Here is a 9,844-nt window from a genome sequence, read left to right as displayed (position 1 = left end):
AGTAGGACTCCTTGCTCACCGGTAGGAATTTAGAGATGTGTTCAGTGGCATGAGTTGTCACAGGTTAAAAACCGATCCCAACTACAGTTACTTCCCTAGCCATAGACATCATTGGTTGGTTATAAAAAAATATAATAATTGCTTCTCTGGTTATTGACGACTGTGGACACTGATTGATGGTTTTATTTATTTCTAGAAACACTGGGACTTTCAAATTCTTACTTATCAAAGCATTTCTCTACATTTAGTTATTTTTCTTTTCCACCACTGTGTGAATCCTGAGTTCAATGGGTTTTTCTCTCTTTAGTTTATCTAAACAAAAATACCTGGCATCTGATAGCTGATCCACAAATATTTGTTGAATGAATAAGTGAAAATGGTCTAAATTGGGTTTCCTTGAACATAGCACTATTGAATGGGGGCAAAATATTTCTGTTTTGTAGCAAAGGATGATCAGCAATGTGCCTGTCCCTCAAACAATAGATATCAAACACTTTCTCTTTTTTGTCTTTGTTTGTTTGTTTGTTTGTTTGTTTGTTTAGGTTAGGTTGGGTTGGTTGGTTTGGTTTGGGTTGGATAGGTTGGGTTGGGTTGGGTAGGTTGGGTAGGTTGTGTTGGGTAGGTTGTGTTGGGTTGGTTGGGTTGGGTTGGTTGGGTTGGTTTGGGTTGGATAGGTTGGGTTGGGTTGGTTGGGTTGGGTTGGGTTGGGTGGGTTGGGTTGGGGTAGGTTGGGTAGGTTGGGTTGGGTAGGTTGGGTTGGGTTGGGTAGGTTGGGTTGGTAGGTTGGATAGGTTGGATTGGGTAGGTTGGGTTGGGTTGGGTTGGTTGGGTTGGGTTGGGTTGGGTAGGTGTGGTTGGGTAGGTGTGGTTGGGTTGGGTTGGGTAGGTTGGGTAGGTTGGGTTGGGTTTAGTTTGGTTTGGTTTTACCAAGACTGGGTTATTCTGTGGGGCCCTGTCTATCCTAAAACATGCTTGATGGACCAGGCTGTAGAATTCACAGAGATCTGCCTCTGCCTCCTCCTGGGATTAAAAATGTGTTCCACCAGGACTCTGCCACTTTCTCAGTGTTAACAACAAAACTGTCTCTAGACAAATCCCAAACTGAAGCACTGGGCTAGATAGAAAATGCTTGCTAAGAGATTGAACTGTGTGGGTGGGGGTGTTCTTGTTGTGTTTCTGTCAGTATTATTTTTGTTTAATGACATGGCATCAGTTGTTCTTTTATGAACCCCCAATATTTTCAGTGCAGTTAGAGTGTGGATAAATGTAGATGCAGTGCCTTGCAATGTGGTTTGGGATATTTATCATCAGAGTGAGAGACAGGACCATTATAGGATCATCTGCTGTACCATAAAACATATCATTTACTGATGTTCTTCTATCCATAAACATTCGGGTAGTTGTTATTACCGCATTTTAACAGACAGGAAATCTGTTCAGTGTTGTGAAGGGTTTACTGTGGATCACATGGCTTCTGATTTACAGGAGCTTTTGTTTGTACACTGCCTATCTGCCCAACAAACTCATGGATTTTTAATGTGGCATCTGCAGAGGTTACCACTGTGGGGAATGACAGAGATGTGGGGCCATGCTCAGTCTTTCTGAGAAAATAGCCCATTAGAATCAAATTTGAGCTTCTGAGTAGTTATTCATAGGTGATGCTCATCCCTCTCTTCTGGGAAGGTCTCTGATGGATTCTTGGCAAGAGGGCAGTGGGCTGTTAAATGAAATCAGGATCTAGCTGCAGCTCTTCTCTGGCTCTCATCCTGACTCCCCAAGCACACCAAGCGGGTGCATGACGGGGCTACAGAGTTAGGACACACTGTGTATGATTATCATTCTGCATATTAAGAGGTTTTTCATATTAAACTGAAGCCTAGTTAGTTATTAAATAGCTAAAATAAATGGTCCTGTGGCAAATAAAATTGTGATATAATTCATATGTCCCTTTCCATGTTTTGTCTTTTTCTCTTCCTTCCTTCTTCTTTCCTTCCTCCTTTCTTTTTTCTTTCTTTCTTTCTTTTTTTATACTTGGAAACAATGCAAAGGTTGGAGAAAATAAGTTCAACAACTTATGCTTTCCCCTCCCAGGAAAGTAATTTTGTGTGATTCACAGATAATTACTTAAAAACAAAATTTCGTTCTTTGTCTATTATCCAAATGTCAAATACTTTTGATTGATGTTCCCACATCTGACATGAATCTCGTTAGCTTCCTTGAGTCCTGGTGTCATCTCCTCCGGTGTAATCGACGGCTTTAGATACATCACACACAATTTTCTGCTGCAGAGGCTAATGCTTCTCTCTAAGATTTAATCACCAATCAAACTGAAGGGAAGCCAAATACACTGTTTCATATTTTTTTTAATAGTAGATGTGTTGAAAGTTTTAATTTGTTAAAGTTGCAGGTAAAAAAAATTTAAGTTCCAATGAATTAGAACATGTTAGAAATGTCACCTATCACTGAAAACATCTGGGGAATTGGTTAAGCATTGCTTGTTCAAACAAATTGCATTTACAGGAGAATGCACAGGTCTCTCTCTCTCTCTCTCTCTCTCTCTCTCTCTCTCTCTCTCCCTCCCTCCCTCCCTCCCTCCCTCCCTCCCTCCCTCCTTCCCTCCCTCCCTCTCTCTCTCCCAGCCTCTCTTCCTGTCCCCCTCTCTCTTTTTCTCTCACAACTTTCCTCTCACAACATTATCTTCTTTCCATTTGAGAACCTATTATAAAAACCATCAACGACTGTGACAATTACCAAGCTGTGCAAATGTTACTGTGAGACTAGTTGAGATGAATGTTGTGGTGCCTGAACTTTATTTAACGTGGTTTTTCATTCACAAAGTGCTTCCCATACACAGTCCATATTTCGTCTTCACAATAGCTGAGTGATGTAGAGGGTTTTATGCAAAGTTACCTATTTCAGGCAAGGTTAATATCAATCTTATTCTTAATAAGGTTATTAACTGGGCTTCAGAATAAATGTGCAGACAGAGGCAACCTGAGACTCTAAGCCAACATGTCTAACTGCACGTTTTCTTGTCTTCTTACAGAGAAAAGGTGGATGTGTTGTAAAGCATAGTAGTAGCCAGTGTCAGTTTTAGATATTATAGTTCTGTAGATAGACTTAAAAAATCTTTTAAGTTTCATAAGTATACTATAAGTCAGACAGTATAACTTCCACCTTATAATGATACTTAAGGCTCAATATAATATTTAGGGTTATTCCCAAGACCAATAAACTTATAAACAAAGAGCAAACATTGATTTTTGTGTTATGATGATCAGTTTTTAATTGCCAAGTTGCCAGAACCTATAATCACCTGGGAAGAGAGTCTCAATGAGGTATTGTCAAATCTGGTTGGCCCCTGAGACAATCTGTGAGGGGGTGTCTTGATCTCTCTAAGTGAGCTTGGAAGTTATGTCCACTATGGGTGGCACCATTCCCTGGCTTTGGGTCTTGAGTTACATAAAAGTGAAGAGAGGGTTGGCTGAACACTAGGCACCCATGCATTTATGCTGTCTCTACTCTTGGATGTGATGCACTCAGCTGTTACAAGTTCCTGCTGCTGTCTTGATTATGATGGGCCATATCCCGGAATTGTAAGCTAAAATGAATGCTTTCTCCTATAAGATGTTTCATGTTAGAATATTTCATCACAGAAACCAGAAATGAAATCACAATGCATTTCCATAATTCTAAAATTTGTTCTTCCCAATGTTCTCTAGGCCTTCTTATCAGGAAGTCTTTATAGCTGGGATCTTCCATTTACCGTTCTGTTCCCATCTTACTGTTTTGTTTTTTTTTTGTTTTGTTTTGTTTTATTTTGTTTTGTTTTGTTTTTTTGACATGGAACTGTTTCTTTCTTTTAAATGGGTTATTTTATTTACTTACATTTCAAATGTTAGCCTCCTTACAGATTTCCCCTCTGCAAACTCCCTATCCTATCCCCAGTCCCCCTGCTTCTGTGAGGGTACTCCCCCACCTACCCACCCACTCCTGCCTCACCACCCTAGCATTTTTCTACACTGGGACATCAAGCCTTCACAGGACCAAGCGCCTTTCCTCCCACTGATGCCAAAGAAGGTCGTCCTCTGCTACATATGTGGCTGGAGCCCTGGGTCCCTCCATGTGTACTCCTTGGTTGGTGGTTTAATCCTTGGGAGCTCTGGGGTGTCTGGTTGGTTGATATTGTTGTTCTTTTTATGGGGTTGCAAATCTCTTCATCTCCTTCAGTCCTCCCCTAATTCCTGACATGGAACTGTTTCTAATCACCCTGTCATCATACTCTCCTAGTACAATCTTTCTTTTTTCAACTTTAATTAGCTGTGTTTTCTACCTGCAAAGGCAGTCGTGTAGGAAGGGGATCAAAGGGATGTAGCATTGAGATTGGAAATGTCTCTCCTGACTTCCCCACAGCTCTGTCATTGAATACCTATACATCTGCTTTAATATGCACTAAAACATATTTAAAAAAAACTAGTCTAAACCTCCCAGAATACCTACCATTCTATGAGTTTTCAGGATAACAAGAACTCTCCATTGGCAATCTGCCTATGAGAATTAATTCAAAGGTTAGTTTCTGTTATGACAGCTGCAGAGTGAATCTCAAGATTTGATGGCAAATATTTGGCTTTGCTTATAGATTATTTGGGTCAGAGGCGACAGAGGATATAAGTGATCGTGGCTTATCTTTTTTCCATGGAAGTTTGGGATCTCAGCCACAAAGCCTAGACTGAGATCACTGGATCTCGCCAACTCTGGTCAGGGGGAGCTGCTGACATTCACAGAGAGAGCTGTTGGGTGGATACATGTTCATGGCCTCTGCATCCACAGGGCTACGGGGTTTCTCCGTATCACTGTGACTGGATTAAAGGGGACTTTGCCTTTCTGATCTGGTATCTTCATCATAGTCCTATTGAGCCTGGGAGTGGGGGAGAAAATGTGACCCCATCTCTGGAAGGAGTGTGGGAGATGGCACAGAGAGGCAGAGACATCATCAACTTCAGAAAACACAGCTCACCGCTTTTACACATTTGTTTCTGTCGTTGGAGAGCAGCCTTACAAAGTTTCTCACATATACCTGCATCTGGTTGTGTGTAGATTCCCTAGTAATTTACACATAATTTGCCCTATAATGTGGTGTCCTATTAGGGTGTTTACTTTTATGGTTCCTTGTGACTTATGTTTTCTTCTTTCTTCGCTGTGTTCATACATGGCTCATGCACACTGCATTTGTGCATTGAGAGCTTGCTTGGTAATTGGCATGGCCAGGTTGTCTGGGAACAACAGAAGAATGAGAGTATTCTTTTGTGTGTTATTATTCTAAAGACTCCTATGCCATTTTTTGAGGTAACAATTTTCTAAATAACTTACAAAGAGAATCCAGGAGAGCTGAATGTGACAGTGTGACTGCTCGAGAGAAATTCTACTTTCATCTCTGTTCTTTGAGCTGTCACAAATTACCCAGGAGGGAAAAAATGATTTATGTTATTTATTGAACAAAATTAGCAGGCAATGCTACAATGGTTTTTTGCATGTATTAACTTTTAAAAATCTTCATATTCTTGAAGAAGATAAGCTAATTACCATTTTACAAATGAGGTTGGGGGGGTGTTGAACTCAGGCTAATTATATTTTCCAAGAATATAGTGATACCTGTCAGTATGGTTGTAATGTATGTTTAGGTCTTGCTTATGATAAGTTAACTCATTTTTGACATTTTCCTTATGATAGACATCCTGCTTTAGATAATGCCCTTCTTTTAATTGTAGTTTTATCAGGTTTCTTATGGAGTTCCTTTGCCCTAGTAATTGCATGGCCAAGGAAACAAGATTTTTCAGTTAGTGCCCCATTACTGTAACAAAAATGCCAAGAATCTCATCTTACAAAGAAAAAAGTTTATTGTACCCTACAGTTTTGGAAATTCCAGGGCCACTTGGCTCCATTCAGGCTGGGCCTTCATATAGGACTATATCATGGCAGGGAGTGCAAAACAAGAGAAACTGCATACTTCATGACAGAAAAGCAAGTGAGAGGAAGAGGAAATGACTAGGGTCCTTCCTACCAACTTTAAAGGAGTGTTTCCAGTGGTCTAAAGACCTCCTCTCACTACTGCCAATTCATAACTCCCAACAGCACCAGACTGAACAAGCGTTTATGCATGTCCTGCTGTGGGATATTTAACCTATCAACTACAGAAGAGAGACTGAAGGTTGATTCAACTTGTGACCATGTGAGCATCACACAAGTCTCTGACACATGCAGATAGCTTTCTACACGACAAAGAGCTGTCCAGAATAGACCTTGTCAGAGAGGAATAAAGGAGTCAGGACACGCTCCCCTCAAGGGAATGTGAGAGGAGACACGTACAGAAAGTAATTTCAGTTTTTCCTTAAGCAGGCAATAAGACCCTCATGTGAAGGGTGGTCTAACATCTAGAAAAAAGAATGTCTTTGCTCTGAAAACAGGAAGACCCAAAGGAGAACCAAATATAAAAGTTTTGCTAAATTTCTGCCACTTAATCATAAGCTGCTAATTCTGTATCACTGTGACTAGCCATTTTTCATCAAACCTCATAACGGTTACTTTATTTCCATGCAGACTTTGGGGTCATCATGAAGACTTATCAAGTCACATATAACATATTCAATAAATATATATGCTTTTCTCTTGTTAATTTCACTTTTAATTGGCACTAATCCTGAACCTATGATGGGTCAGGAAAAAGATCTTTTGCATCCATGTTAGAGTATCTATTTAGGTAGGCAAATCCAAGAGGAGGTGAGCTGAACCTGAATGTTCTTTCCTCTAGAGCAGTGGTTCTCGATTTTCCTAGACCAGATCCCTTCAATACCGTTCCTCATGTTGTATGGCCTCAACCATAAAATAATTTTGTTTCTACTTCATGACTGTAATTCTGCTACTGTTATGAACTGTAGCATAAACATCTGATATGCAGGATATCTGATGCCTGGCCCCCAAGGGGCTAAAACCTATAGTTTGAGAACCACTGTCTTAGACCATCAGTTGGAGGCGTAGGTGCAGCAAAGAACAGTCTATGTAGAAATGCAAACCCTGGGATATGTAGTAATGTTCACCGTAACACAACTGCATCACTCATAGCTCTGAAACACCATTGGTGGAAAAGGCAGGGCACTGTCTGATTAAGCCCACTTAACAGCCTTAAAATGTAGTGTCTTGGCCTAGTACCTCTTTCCTGGTCCTACTCAACTTCCTCTTCTCCACTTCTCTTGGCCTTAATCTAGTGTCTGTGGAGACATGAGTACTTCAGTGGAATGAGCTCACACTTGTTTAAACTGAAGAATTGACAGTAATGAAAAAAATTCCAAGACTTTGAAGTTGGTAGAAGGGATTCCTAGATGTTCATCAGTAGAGTGGTGGGCATTGCCTTGAAGTGTTACCTTGATAAGATTGACTCCTTTATAACTCTAAAGAGGTATCTTAGAGACAACCCACTGTGTTAAGACTGATTTCTCTTTATAGCACCACAAATGAATTTATTACATACACTGTGTGTACCCTGTGAGATTCCACTGGAGAAAACTATTTTTTTCCTTGTGAGCAGCTGTCAATTGAAATGGCTACTGGGTTAGCTTTGGGGGCCTGTGGCCACTTCTCTTCTCAGTGCTAGGAGTTAGATGGGGATTTTTAAGTTGAGTTCATCACTCAAAATCAGGTAAAAATTCGATGTTGAACTTGCAATGTAAGGAACAATGCAACAGTAAGAATGTTTACTCTTGTTTTTCAAATTACATGCTAAAAATTTTTTGTAAATCTCATTTTAAAACCTACCCAAATGTGCCCATGAAACCTTATATCCGTCTCTTTTCTCTGTACCCCAGCTCCCTTGGATATACCAGTTTAACCATTGGACACCTACAAATTTTAGTTTCTTCACAAAATAACCCAAAAGAAAATTCCCCAATTCTGTTTGGGATAGACCATATAATTGTCCTAAAGCCTACTCTTGTCAATAGTTGAGTACAACCTGGTGACATGTTGTAATGTTTTGAATGAGAAATGCCAACCTAGGCTCAGTTATTTGAATGCTTGGTCCTCAGTCGGCCGTGTTTCACCTCCATGGTGGAATCTTATTCCTCTGGAACTACAGACCAAATAGATTCATCCTTCTGAGCTGCCTTCATATTTTATCACAGTGACAGAAAAGTGACTAACACACAAGCCCATCTATTGGAACAGAAGAAAGGTGGCGAACAGCCCAATATGAATAAATGAATGAATGAAAAGGGAGCCTTGAAAATTAAGATTCATTCTATTACTAAGAACAAATGAGAAGAGGCTAAATCAATAAATTGTATATATATGGTGTTCAAGAAAAGAACTTTCTTTTTTATTAGCTATATTTTTATTTACATTTCAAATGTTATCCCCTTTCTCAGTTTCTGGTCCAGGATGGTCTCCCATGATGCTTTGCTTTTGTCTCTCCTTTTCTCAGACACCAATAGATATTTAATGCCTATTGAGCTTGTATTCATATCTCTACATTCACTTTAAAAAGGCATCCATTCTTATCACCCTGTACAAAGCTTAAGTCCAAGTGGATCAAGAACCTCCACATCAAACCAGATACACTCAACCTAATAGAAGAAAAAGTGGGGAAGAGTCTCAAACACATGGGCACTGGAAAAAATTTCCTGAACAGAGCACCAATGGCGTGTGCTCTAAGATCAAGAATCGACAAATGGGACCTCATAAAACTGCAAAGTTTTTGTAAAGCAAAAGACACTGTCGTTAGGGCAATCAACAGATTGGGAAAAGATCTTTACCAATCCTACATCTGATAAATGGCTAATATCCAAAATATACAAAGAACTCAAGAAGTTAGACCCCAGAGAGCCAAATAACCTATTAAAAATGGGATACAGAGCTAAATAAAACATTCTCAGCTGAGGATTATCAAATGGCCAAAGAGCACCTAAAGAAATGTTCAACATCCTTAGTCATCAGGGAAATACAAATCAAAACAACCCTGAGATTCCACCTCACACCAGTCAGAATGGCTAAGATCAAAAACTCAGGTGACAGCAGATGCTGGCGAGGATGTGGAGAAAGAGGAACACTCCTCCATTGTTGGTGAGATTGCAGACTGGTACAACCACTCTGGAAATCAGTCTGGAGGTTCCTTAGAAAACTGGACATTGAACTGCCTGAGGACCCAGCTATACCTCTCTTGGGCACATACCCAAAAGATGCTCCAACATATAAAAAAGACACATGCTCCACTATGTTCATAGCAGCCTTATTTATAATAGCCAGAAGCTGGAAAGAGCCCAGATGCCCTTCAACAGAGGAATGGATACAGAAAATGTGGTACATCTACACAATGGAATATTACTCAGCTCTCAAAAACAATGACTACATGAAATTCATAGGCAAATGGAATGAATTAGAAAATATCATCCTGAGTGAGGTTACTCAATCACAGAAAAACACTTGGTACGCACTCATTGATAAGTGGATATTAGCCAAAAAGCTGAAATTACCAAGATGCAATCCACAGACCACAGGAAGCTCAAGAAGAAGGATGACCAAAATGTGGATGCTCCCACTCCTTCTTAAAAGGGGGAAAATATCCATGGAGGGGATATGGAAGCAAAGTTTAGAGCAGTGACTCAAGGAATGGCCATTCAGAGCCTGCCCCACATGTGGCCCATATATACAGCCACCAAAACTAGATAAGATTGATGAAGCTAGAAAATGCATGCGGAAAGGGACTGGATATAGATCTCTCCTGAGAGACACATCCAAAGCATACCCAAGACAGAGGTCAATGCTAGCACCAAATCACCGATCTGAGAATAGGACC

This window comes from Rattus norvegicus, chromosome 7, assembly GCF_021556685.1.
Source record: "Rattus norvegicus strain SHRSP/BbbUtx chromosome 7, alternate assembly SHRSP_T2T, whole genome shotgun sequence".
NCBI lineage: Eukaryota > Metazoa > Chordata > Mammalia > Rodentia > Muridae > Rattus > Rattus norvegicus.
Note: the sequence above shows the minus strand (reverse complement) of the source record.